This window comes from Gopherus evgoodei, chromosome 1, assembly GCF_007399415.2.
Source record: "Gopherus evgoodei ecotype Sinaloan lineage chromosome 1, rGopEvg1_v1.p, whole genome shotgun sequence".
Taxonomy (NCBI): domain Eukaryota; kingdom Metazoa; phylum Chordata; order Testudines; family Testudinidae; genus Gopherus; species Gopherus evgoodei.
In genome coordinates, this window is record NC_044322.1 from 39,344,020 (window position 1) to 39,371,820 (window position 27,801).

At 41.9% G+C, this 27,801-nt stretch overlaps 1 protein-coding gene and 1 long non-coding RNA gene across 2 annotated transcripts in view; one reads left to right on the top strand and one right to left on the bottom strand.

Moving 5' to 3' along the window:
* The window catches only part of SPATA13 (spermatogenesis associated 13), a 288,804-nt gene that overhangs the window by 141,992 nt on the left and 119,011 nt on the right, over nt 1-27,801 (bottom strand). The gene's annotated exons all lie outside the window — the stretch shown is intronic.
* LOC115651283 lies at nt 634-27,770 on the top strand. Its single transcript, XR_004000322.1, has 3 exons — nt 634-719; nt 5,397-5,500; nt 27,659-27,770. It is a non-coding gene; the product is annotated as an uncharacterized LOC115651283 (long non-coding RNA).

Genomic DNA, 27,801 nt, shown 5'->3' on the forward strand with positions numbered 1-27,801 from the left:
GGCAAATGGGATTCCCCATTTCTAAAATTGGCATGGGCTAGAGGTACAAAAAATGTCAGAGAAAAATCACAAACACAACCAACAATGCAGCACTGGGTGTGGACAGCTGAGTAACATCTACAGCCAGTGAGAGCTTTCCCCTTCCTTGTTGAGAGAATAGATATGGATTGTTAAAAGAGAGAGATGGAAGAAAACTGATATTAAGTATCTGATGGAGTCACAGGAGATAAATCAGAGTATAAAGAAATCCACAGACTCCATCTGGTTGGAGAAGCCAAAGCAAGGACCTTTGATATTCAGAGAACTTTCTACAGTTTTGACTCTACTTTCTCTGCCCTGTGATGATGGGCTGTTTGCTCCAACCCTCTCCCTACCTCTCCTTCACAGTCTCTTTATCTCAGCTTCACTCCATACCTATCCCTCTTACCCTTTTCTTCCCTGCTCTGCCCCGTCATAAATATAAAGGGAAGGGTAACAACCTTTATGTATGCAGTAACATAAAATCCCTCCTGGCCAGAGTACAGAATCACTTTACCTATAAGGGGTTAAGAAGCTCAAATAACCTGATTGGCACCTGACCAAAATGACCAATAAGGAAAGAAGATACTTTCATATCTGGGGGGAGGGGTTTGTGCTCTTTGTTTATGTCCTCTCTGGACGGAGAGAGACCAAGCAGGTAAAACATCTCCTAAAAACATACATCAAAGATTACACAAATTGTAAGTAATGGCAAGGAAATGTGTTAGATTATCTTTTGTTTTAGTTGAAATTTTCCCTATGCTAAGAAGGAGTTTTATTCCTGTTTTTGTAACTTTGAAGTTGAGCCTAGAGGGGAATCCTCTATGTTTAAATCTTTTTATTACCCTGTAAAGTTACCTTCCATCCTGATTTTGCAGGTGTGATTCTTTTACTTTTTCTTTAAATAAAGTTCTTCCTTTAAGAACCTGTTTGATTTTCAGTGTCCTAGGGATACAGGGTCTGGTTGGTACTCACATTATTCTCAAGCCTCCTCATGAAAGGGGGTGAAAGGGCTTGGGGGAATATTTTGGGGAACAAGGGACTCTAAGTGACCCTTTTCCTGAATTTTTGTCTAAATCACTTGGTGGTGGCAGAAATACCATCCAAGAACAAGGAAAGGATTTGTGCTTTGGGGAAGTTTTTAACCTAAGCTGGTAAAAATAAGCTTAAGGGGTCTTTCATGCAGGTCCCCACATCTGTACCCCAGTGTTCAGAGTGGGGAGGGAACCCTAATATGGTGGCAGCACGATGAAATCATTTTGAGCCAGAGGCATGGACCTCAGGATTTAAAAAAGAACATTTTTTTTCTTTTGCTTGCTTGAAAACCAGGGAGGTTTTGTTGTTGTTGTTGTTGTGTTTTGTTTTGTTTTATTTTTTAAAAGGACACTTTTTTTTTTAAGCTGAGAGCAGCTAGAGTTTCTTTTTCTTTACCTGTGGACAGAGTAGTTAAATTCCTGCAAGGGAATTCACAAGGTGGGTTTTTTTTCTTCCTAGCTCTCGGGTTAGGCTAGGCTAAGCGCAGGAAGGCTAGGTTGATGGAAAGTGAGGTCCAGAAAAAACTGGAATTAGCCAGATTGGAGGCTGAACAAAAACAGAAACAACATGAAAAACAAATGGACTTAAAATGCTTGGAGTTGGAAGCAAAGGAGAGGAAAGAGGTGAAACACTTGGAGGCAGAGGCAAAACGCTTGTTTATGGAGTTAGAGTTGAAGTGCTTAGAGCTGGAAAAGGCTAAGATGGGTTTACCAGATAACCCTAACAATCCTTCTCCAGGTACGACTCCCCATTCCAAAAAATTTCCCACCTACAAGAAGGCCATCTTAGAAAATTTTGAAAGGGTCTGCCTTGGGTACAGCATCTCTACAGACCAGTAAATGGTGGAGCTGAGGCCACAGCTCAGTGGACCTTAGCAGAGGTGGCAGCTGAAATGCCTAAGGAACACACAAACTGCTATGAACTTTTTTTAAAAAAAATGCCAGAATTAGAATGGAGCTAACACCCGAGCATGCCCATTGGTGGTTCAGAGTCCTAAGGTGGAAACCAGACATGGCGTTTTCCTGACACGCCTACCACATTGTAAAAAATTGGGATGCCTGGATATCAGGAGCAAAGTTAAATCTCTGGAAGATCAGTCTTTCCTAATGCAAATGGAGCAGTTTTTAGAGGGTGTTCCTGAGGAAATAGAAAGGTTTAAACAGCACCTATCATAGGGCTGTGTGTATGCTGTGACCATAGCAGTGTTGAGCACTTTTAAAAATCCCACTTGTAGCAAACATAGCCCCACCTATTCCCAAAACACATTCTCCATCTAGTTTCTGGTCAAAAGGAAGAGTCATATTAATATATGTACAAATGCTATTCTCTCCTCTATGGCTGTGCACATAATTGTGGTATGTGGAGAGGCAGGAATTGGTCAGGCTACACAAAGGGTAAAGACCACTTGTGCAGAGCCCACTGCCAGGGAGTCTTCCTGTGTGCTGTTATGCAAGAGAGATCTGGATTTAGTTAGAGGTGGGGCAGAAACGAGGTTGGATGGTGTGGGAATGGAAGAAAAGACGGTTACTCACCTTTGTAACTGTTGTTCTTCGAGATGTGTTGCTCATATCCATTCCAGTTAGGTGTGCGCGCCGCGCGTGCACGTTCATCAGAAGATTTTTACCCTAGCAACTCCGGTGGGCCAGCAGGTCGCCCCCTAGAGTGGCGCTGGCATGGCGCCTGATATATACCCCTGCCAGCCCGCCAGCTCCTCAGTTCCTTCTTGACGGCTACTCCGACAGTGGGGAAGGAGGACGGGTGTGGAATGGATATGAGCAACACATTTCGAAGAACAACAGTTACAAAGGTGAGTAACTGTCTTTTCTTCTTCGAGTGATTGCTCATATCCATTCCAGTTAAGTGAATCCCAAGCCTTACCGAGGCGGTGGGGTCGGAGTGAGAAGTCGCGGCATGGAGCACTGCGGAGCCGAAGGCTGCATCATCTCTGGACTGCTGGACCAGGGCATAATGAGAAGCGAAAGTATGAACGGAGGACCATGTCGCTGCCCTACAGATCTCCTGGATGGGCACGTGGGCGAGGAAAGCTGTCGATGACACTTGAGCCCTGGTAGAGTGCGCAGTCAGATGACCCGGAGGGGTATGAGCCAAGTCATAACAGGCTCGGATACAGGATGTTACCCATGAGGAGATTCTTTGAGAGGAAACGGGTAACCCTTTGACATGTTCCAGTACTGCCACAAAGAGTTGGGGGGATTTGCGGAACGGCTTGGTTCTCTCTATATAAAAGGCAAGCGCTCGACGGACGTCCAGTGAGTGAAGCTGCTGCTCCCTGCGGGATGAGTGAGGTTTTGGGAAAAAAACAGGAAGAAAGATGTCCTGGTTGACATGAAAGGCTAAGACCACCTTGGGGAGAAAGGCTGGGTGCGGCCTCAGCTGGACTTTGTCCCTGTGGAACACAGTATACCGGGGATCTACCGTGAGGGCCCGGAGTTCCAACACCCGTCTGGCTGAGGTGATGGCCACCAGGAAGGCAGTCTTCCAGGAGAGATAGAGCAGGGAGCAAGTCGCTAATGGCTCAAATGGAGGGAACATGAGCCGGGTCAGAACTAGGTTCAGGTCCCAGGTAGGGGTAGGGCGTTGAACCTGGGGGTAAAGACGCTCCAAGCCTTTAAGGAATCTAGTCACCATAGGGTGAGAGAACATCGAGCGGCCATCCCCCCCTGGGTGAAAGGTGGAGATGGCCGCCAGGTGAACCCGAAGAGATGATATCGCCAGGCCCTGCTCCTTGAGGGACCATATGTAGTCTAAGATAATGGCCATGGAGACCTCGGTGGGAAGGAAACTCTGTTCCGCGCACCAGCAGGTGAAGCGCTTCCATTTGGCTGAATACGTCGCTTTAGTGGAAGGCTTCCTGCTGCCCAGGAGCACCTGCCGCACTGGGGTAGAGCAACGGAGTTCAGACCGGGTCAGCCACTCAGGAGCCACACCGTGAAGTGTAGAGATTGAACGTCTGGGTGACGTAGCCTGCCGTGGTCCTGGGTGATCAGGTCCAGGTGAAGAGGCAGGGAGACAGGGTCGGCCAGAGACAGGTCCAGCAATATGGAGTACCAGTGTTGCCTGGGCCACGCTGGAGCTATCATGATCAAGCGGGCCCTGTCCCTGAGCACCTTCAGAAGGAACTTGTGGACGAGCGGAAACGGAGGGAATGCGTAGAACAGATGCTTCGTCCACGGAATAAGGAAGGCGTCTGCTACCGAACCGGGTTCCCAGCCTTGAAAGGAGCAGAACATCTGGCATTTCCTGTTCCCTCGGGACGCGAAGAGGTCCATCCGGGGACATCTCCATCTCTGGAAGAGCGAAAGGGCGACGTCCGGGCGAAGGGACCACTCGTGGGAAAGGAAGGATCTGCTCAGATGATCCGCCAGCGTGTTCCGAACCCCGGGAAGGAAGGATGCGATGAGGTGAATGGAGTGGGCTATGCAGAAGTCCCAGAGCCTCACAGTCTCCTGACACAGGGCAGAAGACCTCGTGCTGCCCTGCTTGTTGATATAATACATGGTCGTTGTGTTGTCGGTGAATACCGAGACACAGCGACCCTGAAGTTGACGATCGTAGAACCCGCACCGGAGGTTGAGGCAGCATAGGCTCAGTCAATGCAATCAGGTCCCGAGCCGAAGCAAATGTCTCCAGCGTCGAGGGGACCATTAGCTCAACCCCAGATCTTATGGGGGAGATGTGAGGGACCGGACTCGACGGACCTCCCGGGTGGTAAGAAGGAACTGAGGAGCAGGCGGGCCGGCAGGGATATATATCAGGCGCCATGCTGGCGCCACTCTAGGGGGCGACCTGCCTGCCCACCGGAGTTGCTAGGGTAAAAATCTTCCGTCAAACGTGCACGAGCGGCGTGCACACCTAACTGGAATGGATATGAGCAATCACTCAAAGAAGAACTAGTATTGTAAGTATTGAGGGTCCTTCCCATTAGGTATAGAGTAGCTCTATCTCCAATCAGTGACTGGATGCACAACTGATGGTGGGGGAGGACTTCTTCTCTTCTTGTACCTCAGAGATTCCCTGTGTGGGGTCCACTTCAGGGCTGGCCTTACACGTGGGTGACCACCCAGGGCTCCATGGTCAAGAGGCAAGGAGCATGGCGGGCCTGGAGTGGCAATGGGGGCCAGAGGTGCCAAAATACAAGTTTGCCCAGGGCACCATTTCCCCTAAGGCTGACCCTCGTCCCCCTGGGCACTACAGGGAGGATTTAAGCTACAGTAAAGAGGATTTTTTTTAAAAGGTATCAAACTTTAGCACATTTTCTCTCAATGAGAATAATTTTTATTATGTCCATTATCTCTTTTTCTCACATATGTCCATGTGTCAAGACACTCACAGGAGGGAAAGGATATTACCCATAGGCCTATGAAATAGATGCACACAGATCATTCATGGGATTCCAGTGAGGATATGGTAATCACAGAAGTATGAGGTTTGTATATATTTGACTTAGGGAAGACAATGCACAAAAACAGTGAGTAATGCTATATATAGTTCTATAGATCTGATGTCATCACAAAGCACTCAGACTTAAAATCTGATGATTAGAGAGTAAGGGGAACTAGATATCTTTAGCATATGTGCGGATATGTGATAGATATGCAGATGAGTCACTAAAATCATAATATTGTCCATCTCCCCTACTGAGGATTTTTAAGTTGTCTGTGTGAGAGACAAACTATAAAACAGAGTTCAGAAAAACTCAAGTGGCAGGATCTAATCTTATTTGGATTATTTTATCCTTAGAGAAATTTCAAGTCCTTCCCACCCCCACAGTAATACTCTTTGAATAACATCTGAGGATTTGTCTTAAAGTGGGATCAGTCCTGCACAGAAAAACAGAACGCATTGTTTCCAAAAGATCAAAAAAGACCTCATCCTCATTCCTTCTTTTCAGCTTTGCTAAATGGGCAAGCACTCCATGTGACAAATTGGTTTGATAACTGGCAAATGAATCATCATGGGGCTCCCCAAAGGCTGCCGCTAGTTTTTCTAAGTAAATAATGCACCTTCTTGAGTCAGAGTTTTATTAGTACTCCATTCACAGATAACAGGATTAGGAAGGAGATTAGTAAATAAATCAACCCTGGTGCTTTTCTATAGAGAATCTATACTTGAAAATACAGCATTTATATTAAATATACTAGGCCAAACTGTTTTTAGTTAATATGTTTAAACCCCTAACTTCAGCAGAGTTGCACTAACTCAGCCCAGACAGAATTTGAGCCACAATGTGCAAAGCCTATTTAAATTTTGAAGGTATAATAAACACAATTGGTTGACCATAATAATTGCCATAGATTAGCTATAAGACAACACATTGATGGAACAATGACAGTGGTTTCTGCAAATGCAGCAGTTTTATAGAATTCTGGTCCATTTTGGTTGCTTATGGTCTAGACAATGATTTTGGCACATAACGTGGCCTGTTTCTGCATCATAAGAGGGAGCATGTGGTTCTATACTGGCTAATGGCCAAACAAAGTTGACTGTGGAGTAACACCATTGTCATATGTGATCACCAGAAACCTCAGCAGGTTAATGAAATCCTTGGAATTTGAGTCATCGCAGACAACTTTAAAGGTCTGTAACATTTTTCTTTAAAATAGACTCAACACAGTTCCATATAGTTAATAGCAATGAAGATTCATAGCCGTTAAAGACTTGTGTATATTTCTTTGAAAAGGGCATACTGCTGTACGATACTAAAGCTGAAAAGATTTGGTATGTATTAGCATGAGTGAATCAGGTGATAGGCTGCTAAGCTTAAAGTCCTCTTACTTGAAAAGAAAGAAGGAAACACCTTATCACTATAGTAACCAGTGTTAAGATATCTTCAGCACATTCACAGGACTGAGCTCTTAATTGTCAGTGCGTGCTGAGGAGTCTCAGCATCACCCCAGTGGTGCTTAGCTCTTGCAAGATCGAGCCCTTAATTTGTAGCAATAACATGCTCCAAAGTAATCTTAGCGTCCAAAATATGGGGGTTAGCATGAAAACCTCCAAGCTTAGCTACCAGCTTGGACCTGGTACCTGCTGCCACCACCCAAAAAATTAGAGTGTTTTGGGGCACTCTGGTCCCACTGAAAAACCTTCCCTGGGGACCCCAAGACCCAAATCCCTTGAGTCTCACAACAAAGGGAAATAATCCTTTTTCCCTTCCCCCCTCCAGGTGCTCCTGGAGAGATACACAGACACAAGCTCTGTGAATCCAAACAGAGTGACTTGCCCTCTCCGTTTCCAATCCTGGAAACAAAAGCACTTTCCTCTTCACCCAGAGGAAATGCAAAATCAGGCTAGCAAATCCAACCCACACACAGATCTCCCCTGATTTCTTCCTCCCACCAATTCCCTGGTGAATACAGATTCAATTTCCCTGAAGTAAAGAAAAACTCCAACAGGTCTTAAAAGAAAGCTTTATTAAAAAAAGGAAAGAAAAAATACAAATGGTCTCTCTGTATTAAGATGATACAATACAGGGCAATTTCTTAAAAGAATATTGAATAAACAGCCTTATTCAAAAAGAATACAAATCAAAGCACTCCAGCACTTATATTCATGCAAATACCAAAGAAAAGAAACCATATAACTTACTATCTGATCTCTTGGTCCTTACACTTAGAAACAAAAGATTAGAAAACAGAACTACTTCTCCAAAGCTCAGAGAAAGCAGGCAGACAGAAAACAAAGACCCCAGACACACAATTCCCTCCACCCAAAGTTGAAAAAATCCGGTTTCCTGATTGGTTCTCTGGTCAGGTGTTTCAGGTGAAAGAGACATTAACCCTTAGCTATCTGTTTATGACAAACATGCTCCAAAGTAATCTAATATTGCAGAAGCTGAACGCACACCAGAGGCTCCAAAACCAGGGAGGCAGTTTTTTTGGTAAAGTTTGTCTTATCCCAGATCAGCAAAGAGTGCACAGAGTATTGTGTACACAGGATGGAATTTGTAATTATGTCATGATCCTGAAAAGAATTTGTTATAGAATCTACTGCTGAAATGCAGAAAGCAAACCGACTAGTGTTTTGGTTAAACAAGCTTTATCTAAATACATATTTTTCATTATTACTAACCTCAATTTGGTGGTATATCAAATACACAGAATATCACACTATAAAATATTAATTCATCTGATTTAAAAATATCAAAGAACCACTCTTTTTTAAAGCTTTCCAAAGTGCATGCAACCTAAAAATTTGTGTGCACAGAGGCATATCTGTTTGGGATGCAAAAAATAGGTGTATACATTGACATGCTTATGTCTACACCCAGGTTACTTTTTTTGTACTCAAACAGGTGCACACTTTTACTGGCGGAGTGAAGTGAGGCCCTACACTCAACTTGATGATGTTTCTCTTTGTATGTAACCTGATAGTTTTTGAAAACTATATTTGATCAATTCCAAAATTTCAGGGAATGGTCTAGATATCAATGGGCAGAACCCTATGGATTCTGGTAGAAATAAAAACTGTGGGAAGAGCTTGATTTCTACAAAAGTCACCATTTGGTCACTGAGTGGTGGGGAGGCAGAGACTTCACCCAGGCCATTGGAAGAGGAGCAGAGTCAGGGGTGGGGAACTGACCCGAGGGTTAGGATATAGGATTACTGTTAGAGTCTCAGAGAGCTTCTTCTGTTTGCAGCACCAAATGGGTCACTCTGTGACCCTGATTTTAATAGAAATGAGGATGGTGAAAGTCTCTCCAGCCAGCCCCCGGATCTCACCTTGTTGCCACTCTAGTTAATCCCTCTGTCCTGCTGTGCCCTTGTCTCTCACTCAGGTCAGGCCCCCACCCAACTGGCTCCTTGCCTCACTCAGCTGGGCTCACCTCACAGGTCTGGCCAGCTCCTCCAGCCAGACCTCTTACTGCCCCCCCTCTGGCCAGGACCCTTGCTCCCCACCCCCAAACTCTGTCAGATCCTTTCTGATTTTCACCAAAATCAGCAGAATAGAAAAGTCTGTAAAATCAGTCTTCTCTGGTGTTCAGAGGGAGGAACAAGCCAAGTTGGAGGGGTGGGGCAAGAGTCCAACTGTTACAAGCTCAGCCTACATAAGCAATGAAGTGTCTGACCCTCTAATTTTACATGCCCACAAGTTGGTAGCTCTTAGAAAATCTGACCCTAGTTTCTACCAGGCAAATAATATATATAATACAAGCATATAATATGCAGCCAAGACTAGAGAGGTAGCCAGATAAATATTATGCTTATAAATTTATAACTAGAGCAAACCAGGTGGTTTAATGACAGCAAAACAGGAGTCCAATTTTCAGGTCTCTAGTTTTGTCCTTTTCTTCTAAACGAGCATGGGCTGTTACTGCTGCAGACAGAGGAGAGCTTTGCATAATGTTGCATTAGCAACCCCCGGGATGGTTTGGGGAGTCTGCTTAGGTACAACTTGTGAATCCTTGCTGAAGCTATGAAGTTCTTACTATGAAATTGTCGGGTCATTGAATGCCTCAGTGTGGCTGTGGAGTCAGCTATGGCCAGTCAGGGTTGCAGCATGTCCACCCCAGACACAATTGTGGGCCCTTAGACCTTTAAGGGTCACTTATTCAGGTACAAGCACCTTGGTACAATGGGTTGACTGAAGCTTAGGGAACCAAGTTTGATAAAGTTTCTCTGCAGGGGACTGGGAAAGTGGGGAATGGAAAATCCCTAGCATCAGAGATAAGAAACCCAGGTATTGATGTTGGCTTTTAAAAGCCAGAGGCTAGGTGGGTCAGAAAAGACACACAGGCAAAGGACGCATGGGTAAAAGAGCAGAAGGGGACTGACCGCAGAGGTCAGAATCAGAGAAACTGTGTGCACGCGCAAGAGGGGAACCTGGACTCCACAGAGGACTTGGCCCTAAATTCAAATTATCCAGTGGGGTGGGGAAACCGAGGCAGGGAAATGCATACAGGTGTGCTTATTTTATCTACTTCTGTGTGTTTCTCATGCTAAGTAAAGAGTAGTGGGGTTTAGAATCCCGTGCAAAGTCTATCTGTGAATCTGTTTGCTCTCACTGTCACTTGACCACAGAGTTAAACTGTAAACTCAGAGCGCCCACATGCTTGGAGTGCTGGGAGAGGGTGTGTCTAAGAGCTATTGGGGAGCCTCAGGCAGGCAGCTCTAGTCTCAGGGTCTAGGCTGTGGGATCATAGTATCTCAGAAAGGGGTACTAGACAGAGAATCTATACAGAGAGTGCACCCAAAGAGAGAGAGAGATCGATTTGCTTAATCTCAAAGCAACTTAAAGGGCACATGAGACCAGTGAGGTAGGCCCTGAACACAACACCAAAAGGGAGCTCTACCAGGGCTGTATGTCTGACAAACCCCAACCAGGCCAAACGAAGGATAGAGCTGCATCTAACTCTCCATGACACAAGGAATATTGCTGCAATATGGACAGCCCCTGAGACAAGAAGGAATTAAAACGGGGAGATTGCAGAGAGAAATTGCCTATATTAATATTTGCATGATAGAGTTTAACTAGGGTTTGGTTTAACACATCACCTTTCATGAAGAAGCATTTCAGAGTACTTGGAAATAAATTGAGTTAAATACATGCATTGCAGTATCCATCTAAGCCAGCGTTTCTCAAACTGGGGTGAGGGTCCACTGGCCCCACTGATCAACTCCTCCTCCTCTCTCCTGCACACCGGGAACAGCTATTCAGTGGTGTGCAGGAGGTGCTGGGAAGGAGGGGGAGGAGCAAGGACAGTGCATGCTTGAGGGTGGGGGTGGAAAGAGGCAGGGAAGAGGAGGGGCAGGGGTGAAGTGGGGATGGGAAGAGAGGGGACAGGGGCTCGGCCTGGGGCTGAGTGGGGGGCTTGGGGATCCATGAAAAATTGTAAATCAAAATGGGAGTCCTCAGGTTGCTAAAGTTTGAGAACCACTGATCTAGGCTAATATGAGAAAACATTATGGGACAGAGCCAGTAATCCTTACTCAGGCAGAATTGCCATTAGAGTCAAGGATCAAGCCCTATGTGCACAAGGACAGTTTACACTCAACCTTGGACATTAGGACCTTTATTGAGAGAGAATAATTCAGTAAAGACATTGGGATTATCCACTCTCCAATATGGACATGTGAATTTTCTTCCCAGCCAGTTGGCAGGCAGGAGGAATCTCAGCCATATGTGTCACCTGAAGGATAGTGCCTTTATCTAGCAATCCTGCAGCTCCTCTTAGCATTCCACTGTTCTTACACTACCAGGTACCCCACCTTAAAAACTTCACCCTGTATAGGAAATAACTACAAAACTCTGCCACAGTGTTTATCATATTCTCTTACTCCCTGGGGCAAGAGTAGGAAAGTATAGAAAATACTGAGCTAACCTTATTTATCGGCAAGGTTGGTGGTGACTTCATATGTTATCATGTCTCGTGGAAGTGTTGAATCTATGGCTTCACCCTCAGACAAAAAGACCTGAATGTGACTCATACAGACACTAAATATAATGGCTCTTTTCCAGTATTCTAACTGATCATGTAAGTTACACTATCTTTTAAACCCTAAATAACATTTAAGATATGGATTTTGCCCATTCCAGGTTCTCAGGGAAATGTGGGTCTAACAGTACAGATGTGTTTTCAAGAAAGGCAATTTACAGAAAAAGATACAATGTAGTATCAATATGGCTTCTGATTTTAGGTTTTAAATTGATAAGACACCCCCAACACAAAAAACAAAAACAAAAATGAAGTCAGTGTTTATCTAAAATGTCAGAAATTGTTATTGGTGGGCTTGTCTACACAGAGCAGTAATGCGAATTAAGGGTGTTATGCATTAATTGGTCCGTGTAGACCTTGCTGATGTTCACTACAAGTTCTTTAGTGTGCTCTACCACTGTGCTATTTCAAAAAGCACTGTGTTAAAGTGCACTGGAGAACATTACACCTTAGTGTATACTACTGTAATCTTTGTAATAAGTAATTTATATAAATATACATTACTCATTAAAGTATATATAAAGAAAGCATTGATCTCCCCTTTTTTTATAGCTATACAACAACTCAAAAATTGCTACAAAACTCTCCAGATAACTAACTAACTAACTAACTAAATAAATAAACCAACCTTGAAAAACAGAGGCCTTAAGTATAAATAATGCTAAGGTTGTGATACAAATACCAAATTTCAAAATTAGAGCTAACGTGCCTCTGGGAAAGGCTATTGTGCCTCTTAATAATATCCCATTTCTCCCACAAACAGATGGTTGAGGATGAAATGCCTCATCCATAACTTTGATTTTCCTGGTTTATGCTAGGTATGTGTCACTGTGATGTTATTTGAATATAATATTCTGAAGAAGAGACGTGTTTATAAAGAATCTTGCTGCAGATACAGGCAGGGGAAAAGAAAGGATCAAACATGAGAATGTAGGGATTAAAGTGCAAGCTTGCAGATGAGAAACCTAGTGGGCCCCTCGTTTCCTCCCACACAGACAAATTTCCCACTTTGTTCTCTGAGTGTTGGCTGTGCTCCTGACCTCGCAGCTCTTTTCTCTTTAACATGACCCTAGTATAGAGAGGTACTGTTCATCACTGAAGTTTTCATCCATTCTTTCTTTTCAGCCCATGCCACCCACACTTCACATGGCAGCTCTTACCCACAGAATTCATGTAGCTCTAGTGAACTATCTGTAATGGAAAACACATGGGGCCTAATTGTAATTTACATTAAGGCTCCTTTACACCACTAAGAGTGTAAAGGGGTCCATTTTCAATGCCCTTTACACTGCCAGTGGTCTAAAAGGGCCATAGTGTAAATGACAGTCAGGCTCCCTATGCCTTGTCTGTGCATCAATTGATTTCTACAGCTATCATCACTGCAGTACCTAGAATTTCAGGGAAGGCAAATTCATTTTGTCGAGCGTGCTGAAATATATTTTGAATTATGGGCAGTGAGCAGGGATTACAAAATTATAGCTATGCTGCCCTCAATCCACAGCAGACCTCGCTCTGCTTCAGTGGACAAGGGCCCCTATGTAGTAGCCATATTTTTAGTTAATAAAACTACCAGTGCATTTAGCATCACTCAGTGGGGAAAAAATTAAATTTCTATGATTTTCTGCCTTATTTTTTTGGCCATTTGCATAACAGAATTCATCACATGGTTCTACAGTCGATCACCATGTCATGTTTCTCATAAATTTCATAACTGACAAATTAGCTATGCAACTGCACATGTATTTTTAAACAATCACCCATCGATTGTTTTAGGGTAATGGGGCCTTGAAGGCTTATTATTAGTTTTGAAGGTAACAACTGAGGGGCAGTTTTACATCTTGCTTAGAGCTGGTGTTTCAGTCTAAAACTACACTGGTTCATGTAACAAGTAAATTAGGCCTAGAAACTTTTTTTCTTGCATTCTGCAAAACAGCATGGCAATCCAGATAAATACGTCAAGCATGCTGGATCTGGCCCCTGAATTTGACATCCTTGATCTAGGTGTATAGATATTTCTGTGTTTGAGAGAGAGTTTACTATTCCCTTCCCTTAAGGAAGGCAGGATTAATCCCAAAAATAAAAACCACTTCAGTTGATTACTGTAAAATATAACTTGCACAGGAGTGGCAGGATCAACATTCAAATTAAGTGTGTCTGCTTGAGCTTTACTGGTCTTTAACCATAAACACTCAACTCATGAAAAAAATTCTATTAAACTCACCTTTTTAATTCTAATGCCATTATTATGGTATTATCTTATACCCATGGAAATTAGAAAAAAAACAACAACTATGAATTGTTAGAATTCAGGCTTCATAGCTCCTCTCCTCCAATTCTGTTTCTTTCCATCTCACCTCTCTCTTTTCCATGCCCTTTGAACAACTCACCTCATTGCTTAGTGGTGGTATCATGTCGTCAGAGGAAAACCACCCATCATCCTCTTTTCTCATGTGACATCTGAATGTATGCCACCCATCTAGTGGTGATGTCACTGCAATCAATTGAATTCACCTTGCATCTTTTACTGTCTCCCTGAACTTGGCCCACAAATCCATCTCAGCTAGCACTACTTCAAACATTGTAAGCCAGCATTCCTGTGGGTTCCACCATTACAACAGACCTGTGCAAAAGACAGTTTTCAATGGTAAGAAGGATCAAAGATTTTAAAAACTGCCTTAACTCAAAATCTAGAATAGGATTGTCTCACTGTAGCCGATGGAGAAATGAAAACCCTGACAGATAAATTCCTCAGGCCCCCTCCCAATCAATGAATTCTTCCAATAACTAAAGTAAAAAGACTGAGGTGATGCATCACTTGTGCTCAATGCACTTTTCAGTAGGTGTTTTCCACAGCCTTTACAGAGGTATAAAATGGGATGTGTGATTTGCAGATCATGTGTTTTCAATGACTGATGCTTTCCAAAACAATTTCACAGCTACTAAGGGAGAGTGGATGTTGGTTGTCAGCCATTATGATGTTAGTCATCTCCGTTTACTTCTTTGGTTTAATAATCTGGTGACCTTTTTTATTCAGCATATTAAAAATTTAAAAAATACTGGATCACATCCTCAGTTGGAGTAAATCAGTCTAACTATTGATTTTAATTGAGCTCATTTATACCAGTTGAGGATTTCACCCACAGTATCTTAATAAACTTACTCAAATGAATTATTATATATAAAACCCCAGGAATTAAAAACAAACTTTGTTTAAAAACATAAGCTGGAGGCCTGAACCAAAGCCCAGTGAAGTGAATGGAAAGCCTCCCCTTGATTTAATAAACTTTGGATCAGGCTTCGTAAGGATAACATATTTGTTTTCTTGCTTTAAAGTGCTTGGGTTTTATGAATAATGTAGTAAGTATAGGGTCATTTAGCAACCCTTACTCATTTCTGAAATGAAGCTTTTTGGTTTGAGGATATCTTCAAATCTACCTGCCTAATATTTGTTAAGTATGTTTATTCTCCTTGTTAGCATAACCTTGAACTAACTGATTTCTGTCAGTATGCCTCCAGAGTACCATCATATTCTTTGTTACATGCCTGTTTATAATTTCCAGTTCAATGTCCTTAATATTTAATGGTGGTGGCTGTAAAAGACTACTTTCCCTGTAGCACCAGGTTTACCATGGAGGTGATTGGTTAGTCAGTGAAAATTCCTACAGTTGGCTGGAGGGAGGGGGAGGGGGCAGGAGATAGGACTTCTAGAAAAGTTTCACAATCTGTGTGTGCATAAGGCTCATATGTGACCTTGTGGATCTCTGACGTGTGACTGCTGTTGACCCAGCAGAAGAGTTCAAATTATATGAATGATGCCCAGATACTGCAGGGACAAGGGCCAACACAGTAAACATATCAGAATATTTAATAGGAGGATTCTAATCATTTAAAAAAAATACTCAGAAATGTCTGAGCTTGAGCTTATTCCAAGGTATCTTGTTAAACATGTGCTGAAGAGACAGGTTCAAATGAAACATGACTCAGATGGAAATGTACTTCATAGAAATACGAAAATCATAAATTTTCCTTCCATCGTGTCAGAAAGATTTTCCCTGGAAAGGAGCTTGCAAACTTCTCCGAAAGGAATGTTGTTGACATTAATCCAGATTTAATGAAGCAGCTTGATGGTTATATAACTAATGTCAGTTTCATAAAGAGTCTAAATTAGTCTTCCTAAAGTACATAGTACTTATGCTTGAAAAGCTTGAACATGTTCTACTCTGAGTCTGAACAGATAGTGCCAATGGCAAGAGATAAATGTTTCAAACAACTCAGTGCTGCTATTTCAAGTCCCTGCAAAGAAAAATTAAAAAAAAATTAAAAGAATGTGTAGCAAGAAATTTAGTTTGTGTGTTTTGCTTTACATTGTAAATCTAATTTACATTCAATCAGGGCCAGCTTCAGGCACCAGCTAAGGAAGCAGGTGCTTGGGGTGGCCAATGGAAAGGGGAGGCACGTCCGGATCTTCAGCAGCAATTTAGTGGCAGTTTCCTCGGTCCCTCTCAGAGCAAAGGACCCACTGACGAATTGCTGCCGAAGACTGAAGCGGTGTGGTGGAGCTGCCGCTGAAGTGCTGCTGATCACAGCTTTATTTTTATTTATTTATTTATTTTGCTTTGCCATTGGGGCAGCGAAAAATCTGGAGCCGGCCTTGCATTGAATGGATTTACATCAATAATGGATTATCAATAACAGGACTGGACTGGACAAGATAAGCATTTGACTATAAGCAACTACTGAGATTGGCTAACTCAGTGTTTCTCAACCTTTTTGATAGCAGGGACTGGCTTGCTGCCTTCCTAAACTGTGTGAGGGAGATCTCATGGATTGGTGCTGGTCCGTGGACCAGTCATTGAAAAAACACTGGGCTAAATCACCCCCCATCACAGTTAAGGTCAGAGCTGGCAAGGTACTTACTATAATAAATGTTTTTAGAAGAGAACAAAGGAAGATATCAAAATAAAACTGCAATTTTTTGCAACCAAACAAGCTACAAACAATTAGTAGCTGTCAAAGGTGTTCCAAAATAGCACTTGGTATCTTCTCTCAATGGTTGGATTTTGAAAAGGAGTATAACTAATTCCAAAGGGGGGCCCCATCCTCTGCCCATGCTTGTGGGTGCTGCTACCCATCTCTGGTTGGCTAGAACATTGGTGGATGAAGAACTGGCCTTGGTTATACATGACTTCACATCTCCAATATGGACTACAGCAATACAATATACCTGGGCATTAAGCCAGGCTTTAGTAAACACCATCTAATAAAGAACAGAGCAACATGGGATACCATGAGCACATCATTAAGAGCTCAATCTGTTGAGCTTATCAGAAAGAAGATGGACAAGTGACTTGTTTGTAGTGTATAAAGTACCTTCATGGAGAGAAAATACTGAGTAGTGGAGAAGAGGTGGAAAAAGGGGAGCCTCTTCATCCACTAATGTTCGACCACAGGAAGCAGCCATTTTGTTTTGCTGCTTCTGCTCATGGAGTGGAAGGCCTTATTGGGATATGGTTAAAATAGGGTTCTGTGTTCTTTAAGATTTTGAACTAGAGTTCTAGTTTTGTACCCTAATAAAGTCACTTCACATGACAGTGGGTAAACCACTTGCCTAAACATAAATCCAGTTAACTGCCATTATTGTATGCATTTCATCTCCTTTCACGATTATGTTACAATTAAGAAGATCTTTAAAAATGCTGCTTGACAGAATAGGATTATTAAAACTATTTCTTGGTAGGACACTTGATTGAGAAGTCTAATTTGGTCTCAGTAGGAATATGCAGTACAGGGTAAAATGCTAATTTGCATAATGATATTAATCCCGTCAGTGTATATATCTCACTGTGTAAGTATACAAATTTGCAGTAGTGCAAAACAATGGTTATCCAAAAAATATGTTTCAGAGCAGCTCCCAAGCAGCTCCTGGGAAAGTACTCTGCATATGAATTGCTATTGTTTCTTGCTCAGGGGGTCTGACAAATCCTTTTTGTGAAGCAGTGATTTAGGCTGCTATTTCTACACTCTTCTTATTCAGACATAGCAGAATGATGGGCGGGGATAGGAACTCTGTACATTTGTAGTTAGGAAATGAAATTGATTTAGACAAGTGCTCTGTCAGTCAAAGGAACAAGTTGCCACTTGGATGCATCAGACTGATTTTTGTTAAGGTCTTAGTGCATGTAAAAATAATATGCAATTGTTTTGAATATGATGTTTTGTTTAGGATGAGAACTGCATCAAACTGTTTTTAAAGGGATGTTGAAAAATTGGAGAGGGTGCAGAAGAGTGCCACGAAAATTATTCAAGGGCTGGAGAAGATGCCTTATAGAGAATCTTAAAGCTAAAAATGATTAAACTCATAAAAAAGCAGATTGAGTGGTGACTTGACGAAAGTGCCTTCTTGGGGAGAAAATACTATGTGCAAAAATCCATTTCCCCTTTCCCTCCATGCCAGTGTCTCCCACTCCTCCCTTCCCAAGTGCTCCGTGTTTGCCCCCATTCCCTCACCATTTTAATTTCTTTCTGGCTGAGCTGAGTTGGAGTACAGTAGCTGCGTGGTTAATGTGCTCAACTACAAATCTGAAGAGTGTGGGTTTGACTCTGGCTCAATCTCACACTGAAAGGCCACCTCCAGTTCACCTAACAGCAAAATGGATATCTGATCTATAGGGTTAAAGCAGGCTGATGTGATGCTGGTCACATCACTTCCCTGTGTACCCTTGGCTATGAAACTGATGTGCCTTAATGATGTCAACTGGATGGGAATTTATCTTCATTTAAGGAAAATAAATTATTTGGCATCAGCATGTTGACAGAATCCATTTAATCTTACTTCTGTTTATATGTTTTTTTTTAAATTAAATATCCACCCCTTATCTTCCATAGTGTTCATTTTAAAATTCCAAAGAAACTATTTGTACTACAGCCCTCCTCCTGCAATATGCCTGTCTCTGGGCTTTCTACTAGAAGGAGAGATAGTAAAAACAAATCAAACTGCTGAGAGTGAATCTTTTCAGAGTGGGTGGGAAGCATATTTCCTTGGTATTTTCTAATATGCTCCTACATACGTGGCTATTCTTGGCAATTTAAACAAAAAAACCCAGCCAGTCATCCCTGTGAAAAATGCTGAAACCATCCCTAATTAAACTCCTACTACAAGTTCATAAATCTGAGGATATTGAATTGCTGTACATTAACAGATGTTGATCATTTTTATTACTTACTCCCTAGGAGTAAAATAAGGCTCTTAACATCAGCTGTACCAGGTTAAAAACATTCTACAGAAACCAAGTTATAGAATCTGAAGTAAGATTGCCTTAAATTTAAGACACATGATACCTATAGGATTCCATTCGGATTAATTATCCCCAGAATACCTTGCCTCTAAGACCACTCACAGCATGCCAGCAGAGGCAGTGCTCAGAAACAAACCTCAGAAGAGACCTAGGGATGCCTGCCCATCCTTCCCCACTTCTAGACAGGGGAAAGACACTATCCAGGAGCTGCTACACTGTGGTAGGTGGACAGACAAAGAATTTGCCCCAATAGCAAAATGTTAGTTGTGTGGTGAGGCAAACGGGATGAACAAAACAGTCAGACAAAAGGGACTAGCCTTTCCTCTCATTTACACTTCTAAGCTCAGAGGCAAAAGAAAATTAGTCTTTTTGGCCACCCAGTTCAGAAGAACCTGCAATTGCACAAGGAAATCAAAGGCAATAGAGTGGGCATAAATTTAACCATTTTCTTCCACCTTTTCCATCAGAAGGGATGTCACTAACAACTACAGTTGAATTCCTTAAACTAGCGGTGGGCAATACTGCTAGAACCAGTAATAGCTCACCTACCAGTCAAAAACTAGAAGAAACCTTTTTAACCATACCTCTACATGCTCTGCAGAACACAGACTTATCTTATAAAGGAGTCAGCCTTTTTATTACATGCAGTAGAATGAATCAGGGCCCCCATACACCAATGTGCCAAACGAGGGAGGGTGCAGGGAGCTCCTTTCCTGCCTCCCAAGCACACCCACAGGGGTGATCATGGGCATGTGGCTGTCAGAGTTTCAGGAGCATTGGAGAGGCCAGGCAGAGCTGAGAGCTGCACTTGAGACCCCAGCGTGGGAGTGCTGGCTGGAGAGAGGCCAAGGTCATGGTCCTGCTTCTCCTCAATATTGCCTAGGAGCTACAGTGTGACAGTGAGGTGAGCACAAGTTATACCTGTGGAACAGATGTAGCAACTGCTATTTAAGTGCTTTACTCCTCCAGTACCCCTCAGGCATTATACCTGCTACTGCTCAGGCATCCAGAGGCTTTTGCTCACGTGATGTTCCTCCACCCCGTCTCTAAATGTGACTCTGGTTCACAGAGCCATAATACAGCCCAACAATCACATTTATACCAGTTGCTTCTGAACTGCAGCAACTCTGAAATCAGTGGCCAGAGTTACAGAATCCCCTGTCAGATTTTATCTTGACTGAATTAGTCACTTGAATTTATCCTAGTAAGTCATATGTGGTCTTCTGAAGCTTTTTTTGGAGGGCTAGGGTGGGGGAGATGAGCGAATTCATATCCTTGGTGCACTTCTTCTGAAGGCAATGGAATTCCATCCAGGAATTAATTGGGCCCAAATACATTTCCTTAAAATAATAATAATAATAATAATAATAATAATAATAATAATAATAATAATTAATAATAAAAAAGACAGTGCAAAGCTAAAGAACAATTATTCAAAAACTAAACAAACCATATTCCAAATATTGTCAGTTAACAGCCGTATGACTGCCCATGAATTCTTTTGGGTCAAAGCGATCTGTGCCTTCAAAAGACCTAAGCCATTCTGCTTTTAACCATCCACAAAATAGAGAATTATGATATTTCTATAGTGGTTTTGTTTTGCTTTTTTTAAAATTTATTTTAAAGTCTTGTCCCTGGTGAAAAGATCTGCTCCCTAATCAGATAATTCAGAGATATTCTCTCTCATTGAAACCATGCAAATGAATAATGCAAGCAAGATGAGACCATCTAAGGATCCACTACAAGTACATTTACTTAACTCTAGGTGACTTCAGTGGTAGAATACTATAGCACATTACTACTAGACTTCTGAGTATTGATCCAATATCCTCAAAATATTACAACCCATTGCCAGGCTGAATTCTCAGTAATGTAAAATGAATCAGCAGCATAATTAAACTGACTATGTTATTTTAAACCAGAATTAGGACACTTCCCTCCCCAGCAACATGACCATTAGAATGGCAAAGTGAGACTGTTATATACACTGCAAAATGTCTGAGAAACAAAAGTCTGTTACATAACTTTTTTCAAACTTAGGAATTCACTATCAATCTAAAAAGAGAGCTTAAACAAAGGAATTCATGCTTACAAGTACTATAGGTGAACTGTATCATCGCTGTCAAGAAAAGATAATTAAGGAAGCAATGATGGATAAACTATGAAAAACTTACTGGAATGCCTGTTAAAAGAGACTGTCAAAAGTTGGTGTGTCTTGAATTATGTTCACTTAACGGCTGTCAAGGGCAAGAACTTTAATGGAATAAAAGCACACAGAGGGGAAAAAAACACAGAACTTTTGAGTTTTTGAGAGCAAAAAGAGCGTATCGATTGCTACTAGCAATGGACAAGCCTCAGAAGATTTTGATGAGCACTCAAAAGTTCAGATGTTTCTCTACAATGTCCCTTATCCAGTCTTTGGGGTCTTCAATATTTGGCTGAAAAGCCTCACTTCCACTTCTACTCTTCACACATCCAATTTTTAAAGTCTTCACTTAAACCTTTTTCCTACTGTACAGTTTGTAGAATCAACATTTTTTTTGGACATTTAGTTTCAAGACCCATGGTTTTTCTTTCCTCCAGGTAAAGTTTCTACAAAATGGTTAACTATGCCTTAAGAATTTAAATGAGTTTATTTTCTACTTAGAGTCATTGGCTCACATGCTTTGAATATCATTACTAAAGAGCAATCCTAGCAGGCTTACATTTGGAGAGATGAAAGCTTGCCATCTTAACTACATTTTCATATCAAAATACCAAAATGAAGAATGTACTGAAGTCTCCTAGATAGTTGACTACCAGGACTGCCCAGAGGATTCCAGGGGCTTGGGGCAAAGCAATTTCAGGGGCCCCTTCCATAAAAAAAAGTTGCAATACTATACAAAGAGGATGGATCTAGACTGTTCTCAGTGGTACTTGATGACAAAACAAGGAGTAATGGTCTCAAGTTGCAGTGGGGGAGGTTTAGGTTGGATATTAGGAAAAAAATTTTCACTCAGAGAGTGGTAAAGCACTGGAATGGGTTACCTAGGGAGGCGGTGGAATCTCCTTCCTTAGAGATTTTTAAGGTGAGGCTTGACAAAGCCCTGACTGGGATGATTTAGTTCGAATTTGGCCCTGCTTTGAGCAAGGGGTTGGACTAGATGACCTCCTGAGATCCCTTCCAACCTTGATATTCTATGATTCTATGAATACTATGTCATCTAACTGTGATGCTTCCTTGGGGTGCCAAGGACTGAAGCTACGGCTACACTATGAGGCTTTTAGCCAGGACCGGCTCTAGGCACCAGCAAACCAAGCATGTGCTTGGGGAGACACAATTGCAGGGGCGGCATTCTGGGAGGTTGTTGGGGTTTTTTTGGTTTGTTTTTGTTTTTTTTGCTTGGGGCAGGAAAAAGACCTAGAGCCGGCCCTGCTTTTAGTGACACACTGTGATGCTAAAAGGCATCCCAGTGTAGCTGCTGTTTGTCGGCAGAGAGAGCTCTCCCACTGACACAAAGCATACACCCCCCATGAGCAGCAGTGGCTTTGTCAGCACAGTATGCGTGTGTTTTTTAACTACAAAAGTTTTGCCGAAGTGCCAGTATAGACAAAGCCTGAGACCCACCACCATGCTACCCCCTGCCTCCAGTTAGAGGAAGAATTGCTTGTGCTTAATTGGATGTCAGCTCCTTGACACCAGCAGTCTGTAGACACCACCCAACCTCCTCATGGCAATGCTAGTCCTCACTATGTTTTGCAGGTTAACAATAGGTATACCTCAAGCCCCTCTGAAGAGTTCCTTTGTGGTATCCAGCCTACATCACTGAGTAACAGAAATACCAAGTTTGTTATTCCCAGGGGGACAGTATACGCACCATCTTGTTTCGTTCAACTGAGGATCAGCTTCTATATAACATCACAGCACTGGGATACATTTATAGTGAAAACAATCATAAGTTTATCATCAAAGACTAAGATTTAAGAGATAATGGGTAAGGATGATGGATACATGATTTGGTTTTATACAAAACTTTCTAACACTTGCTATAGAATAAATTTAAACAGATTAACCACACTGCCTGGCTACTTCCTCAGGTGCAGGACCTAGAGGTGTCCTTTTGCCTTCTCCTTGTATCCCCCCAAATTCACTGTTTGTCCCCAGAGTAAGGATGACCCATCCCCAAGGGTTTATTCCCTGGTATGCTGACTTCGTATCCTCATGATTACTTCCTATGCAAACAGAGCTTCCGCTGTGTTGGTTTACAACGTTCAATTCACATGTGAACCCGAGCACACAGGCGAATAGCTTGTCTGGCAGAAACCTGTTGTCAACAATGCCTTGATTCAGTTACACACACACACACACACACACACACACACACACACACACACACACACACTTTCTTACATAGTATTTGTACATATATTTCACAACAATATTAATGACCAGTGAGATCATTTAAGGCAGGGATCAGCAACCTTTGGCCGGGCTGACTTGTTTACCTGCCACGTTTGCAGGTTCGGCCGATCACAGCTCTCACTGGCCGTGGTTCACCACTGCAGGCCAATGGGGGCTGCGGGAAGCGGCGCGGGCCGAGGGATGTGCTGGCCGCAGCTTCCCGCCGCCCCCATTGGCCTGGAGCGGTGAACCGTGGCCAGTGGGAGCCAGGGTGCTTACCCTGGCGGGCTGTGTGCCAAAGATTGCCGATCACTGATTTAAGGTCTTGCAGGATGTTTTTTGTGGATAAATGCTATGAAAGCAGTGTGCTAGGTATAGACAGTTTGTCAGGCCTGTCAGAAGTTAAAAAAACAGTGAACACTTTTTTTAGGATAACACTAACCCAGCTGAAAACTGGGTTAAACTGCCACTGAATCACTGGCAACAACTATGGAAAAGTGGGATGTGGGGAGATTATAGTGTAGTCGTGGCCACAGAGACATCTCCAAACTTCTGTAATTCATGCCCCCTTCATTGTCATAGCAGCTAAAATTTCTCATTGCTCCAATCTACCAGATATGGATAGAAAGAAAAAAATATCAGGGGAGAACAGAAAGTTATAGTGAGGCAAGGAATGAGTGTGGAGAGAGATGCAGTCAGAGGGAGAGCTAAAATATTCCAATTTTTTTTCTATAAACTTCAGATTCTTCAATTTCTAGTGTAAACCCCCCCCCCAGCCACTGTAAGACCTACTCTGATTGGTATTAAAAAGTTTGTCAACAGTTCCAACATAATGGTGCCCAATAAGCCAGTTTCCCCTTATGGTTAAAAGAGGAAGTTTGTGGCATCATGGATACTAATCTGTTGTCACTGTTGGTGAATTTTGTTTTTCTCATAGCTGCTATTGTCTCAGTCTAGGAACCTTTATGACCCCTATCACCACAGTATCTGAGTACCTAGTAAGTATTTAAATCAATAATCTTTGAGTCAGCTTTGTTTCTAATCTGCAAACAGGCATGTGTACGATAGGTCAACATATGTATACACACGTTACAAGCTGAGTTATACTGTCCCTTCACTTTCCCTGCCTGCTGAGTTGTGACCGAGCAGGGCACAGAGTCTAAGAAATCCCTCAGACAGCATTCTAGTCCCTAGACAGCATGGTAGTTCTAAGATGGGAGTTATACGTACACGATTGAGAGCATCAGAGAATGTAATTAATTCTCCCCATTAAAACACCCCTGTCCTTGTGTGCCAATTTAAAATGTATCAACTGGAGACATATAAAATTGAATACAACTTCAAATACTGGGACTCCTCTCCTAACTACTTTATTCCTATTATCAGCTTCTCAGCAATTCAAGCACCATTCTGAAGTAAATTGAAACAAGGTCCCTTAGCAATTAACTGGGGAAGAGGGGGAAGGGCAGAAATGTGGATGTGTTGGTAAGAGCTTTGATGCAGATTCCAACTCAATCATCCTTAGGTGCTTTTTCTGAAAGCCAAACACACAGTTTACAAGAGACAGAACGTTTCTTTTTGATTGCTCTGGGCTTGGTCTCAGGTTACTAGTGTTTTCTCAGGGATTCACTGCACATGACTAGAGACTACAGATCAAATTCACAGGTTGATTAAAAAAATAAATTAGTGGAGTTGTGCTCATGTAAACCAAGCGGTGAATTTGTTCTGATCTTTTGGAGAGGGTTTTGGTGGTGGTGGTGGTGGTTTTTTTTGGGGGGTGGGGGAGGAAGTGGGAGGTTAAAAGAAAAAAAGGTTTAAACTGGATGAAATAATGCACAAGCAATATTGAGTTCTCATTTTAAAGACTGAACCTCATCACTAGAATGAAACAAGAAAAAAAATTATTCTGCAAGACAAAAGGTACAGTTCAGTCACTGGAACTTGCCTACAAATGCCGTTTATATATGGTCTGGAACACACTCACACCCCTCTAGAATGCCACTTGTCAACTGTCTTTCCCAATTCTAAGCCCCTTGTGACTTCAGGTTTCAGAGGAGTAAATCAGGACCAGACCTATAAAGAAGTTTGGATGGAAACCAGGGGCTTATCCAAATTTAGCCATTTGGAATTGGATTTCCTTTTCGAATAACACTAAAGAATTCTGCCACTACATGACCTATATCGTTTCAATATCTTTAGTTTATCAGTGCATTATAAGATCATTAAGAGCACAAAGTGAAATTTATATGGAGCATAACATTGCTTTTTACTGATTCATCTGCTTTATTGTAGAAGATCTTTCCACACTATAATAGGAAGGTTTATCATATGAAATGTATATCAGAAAATTAATTTGATATGAAATGGAGATATGCTAACTGATTACCTATTATATAGTTTGTCTTCTGTAAACAGACTTGAGGGTTTCACAACATCTTGCATAGAGCAATAGACAATAGGACTGAAGAGACCACGGGATGTCCCACTGCACTGAGTTAGATTTTTCTGTGAGTGTTTATCTAACCCTAATGTATCCATTAAAACTTAATGACTGACTGTGCCTCTACCACGTCTTTAGATACATCATTTCATTGCTAATTGCAAGAGGAAAGGAGATGATAAGAGTGAGGACTAGCCGCGCATAACAGATGTCAGTCATGTTGCTTAATGCATTAGTAGAAGGTACTCAGATATTATGGTAATGAGCGAAATATAAGAATGTATAAAGAATAGAATTACCATTCTGAAGTGTTTCCTTTTTAATTTCTTTTTAATTTTTAAATTTCTTTTTAATTTCAAATCAGTTCCTGCCCTGATGGTAAATCACACATCCCTCTATATTGCCACCTCTCAAGTATTTCTGGCAATTTGTAAAATCAGTCATTGCTTTTCTCTTCTTTCCACCCATGCTTTCTTATGTGAGAAACCCAATCAGTTTCATACTGAAGTCAATAGCAAAACTCCCTTTTGATAAAAAATGGAAACAGGGCTGACTTATTAGGTTCCCTTAACTCCTCCTTAGAAATTAAATCTTCTAATTCTTTTAGTGTTTGCCATTCTTGCTCTATTTCTTTTTAGATTTAAGGCTTTTGATTTTTAAATGAGACATCCAGATTACACACAGTACCTGAAGTGTGGTCATATACTGGCAAATTATCCACAAGCAAGTCTTTTGTATCATCTCCCACCAAGACATCTCATTTTATTCACATGATCTGATTTTACTTCATAGGGAAAAAGTGAAAAAAAAAGTTCATAGCGAATGGTATAGTGATTTACAAAAGCCAGCAACTTCTATATAAACGACCTTAGCCCCACACTTTCACTGGTTTTAGCTGTGCTAGTGCTCTTTTCAAGAGATCATCTTCCTTTAACCTAGTGATTGTTTTCCAGTTAGTCACAAAGGGATATACCGTGGCCACCCAGTGATATGTGTTGCCTATGTTGACCTTTTAACCCTGACAACCACCACTCATTTACAAAGAGAGTGAAAACAGGACTGTTACTTTACTGAGCAGAAAGCAAACATACACAGTATGAACCTTCCTCACTACATTACTATTTTACCAAAAATGCTCTGGAAATTACATTAGTTTCTCAGGTGTTATATCCTCATTCCAAAGAGCATACCTAAAAGAAACTATGGCTTTGGCATTAGTGGACAAATGACAAAGTATTTAACAACTGCTTCCAGCAAATATTTTCTAAATAGGAAGTGACTGAGTGAAACTGTAAAAATATTGGGCCATATTTTCTACTGGTGTAAATGAACATGATGACTCCCATCTTCACCAGTTGAGGATTTGGCCCGTCATGGGGTCTGCTTCCACTAGTATTTCTGATGTAGGTTTATTTTTAAATGCACTTTACAAAACCTGATCAAATTTATACAGGATATCTGAAGCAACATTGACATTGCATTTGATGACAAAGATCCATTGCATTACTAGAAGTTAACAAATTATTCCCAGGACTCTACGAAATATATCACATACCTATTTCTGTGATAAAAACTTGAATTTTTTTTAATTTGATTTTTTAAGTCAGCAGTAATGGATGTGACCCTTTATAATCACCACCCTTAAAATATTTCAGAACCATTAAAAAAGATTTCTAGGGTAAAAGTCAATCTATAACTATTGTAGCAGTCCTAGAATCACAGAGATTAGCTCTCGCTCTCTCTCTCTCTCTCTCTCTCTCTCACACACACACACACACACACACACACACACACACACACACACACACACACACACACACACACGCGCGCACCCACCCCTCCGTTTAATTGTACAAGTGTTCCAGCAAAGAGTCTAAGAAATTTGTCCATTACCCTTGTGAGCAGTGGATTAGAAATGCCATTGCTAACTCTAGCCCTATAGCTCTGCCCTCCTGTGTTAGACCACAGAATGTTTTACAAAAATCTTACACTGTACTGAGCTGCCTCATTCCCATTTAGATTTCTTTTTCCAGCAAGAAGATCAAGAGAAGAAGCTAAATCGAAGGAGCCAGGAAGAGCCCATGGGCATATTCAAGTCCCTCTGTGGGGAAGCCAACCTCAAGGATCCCGGCGGAACTGAGAGCATGTGCAATCCCATTTTGAACGTTTGCACAGA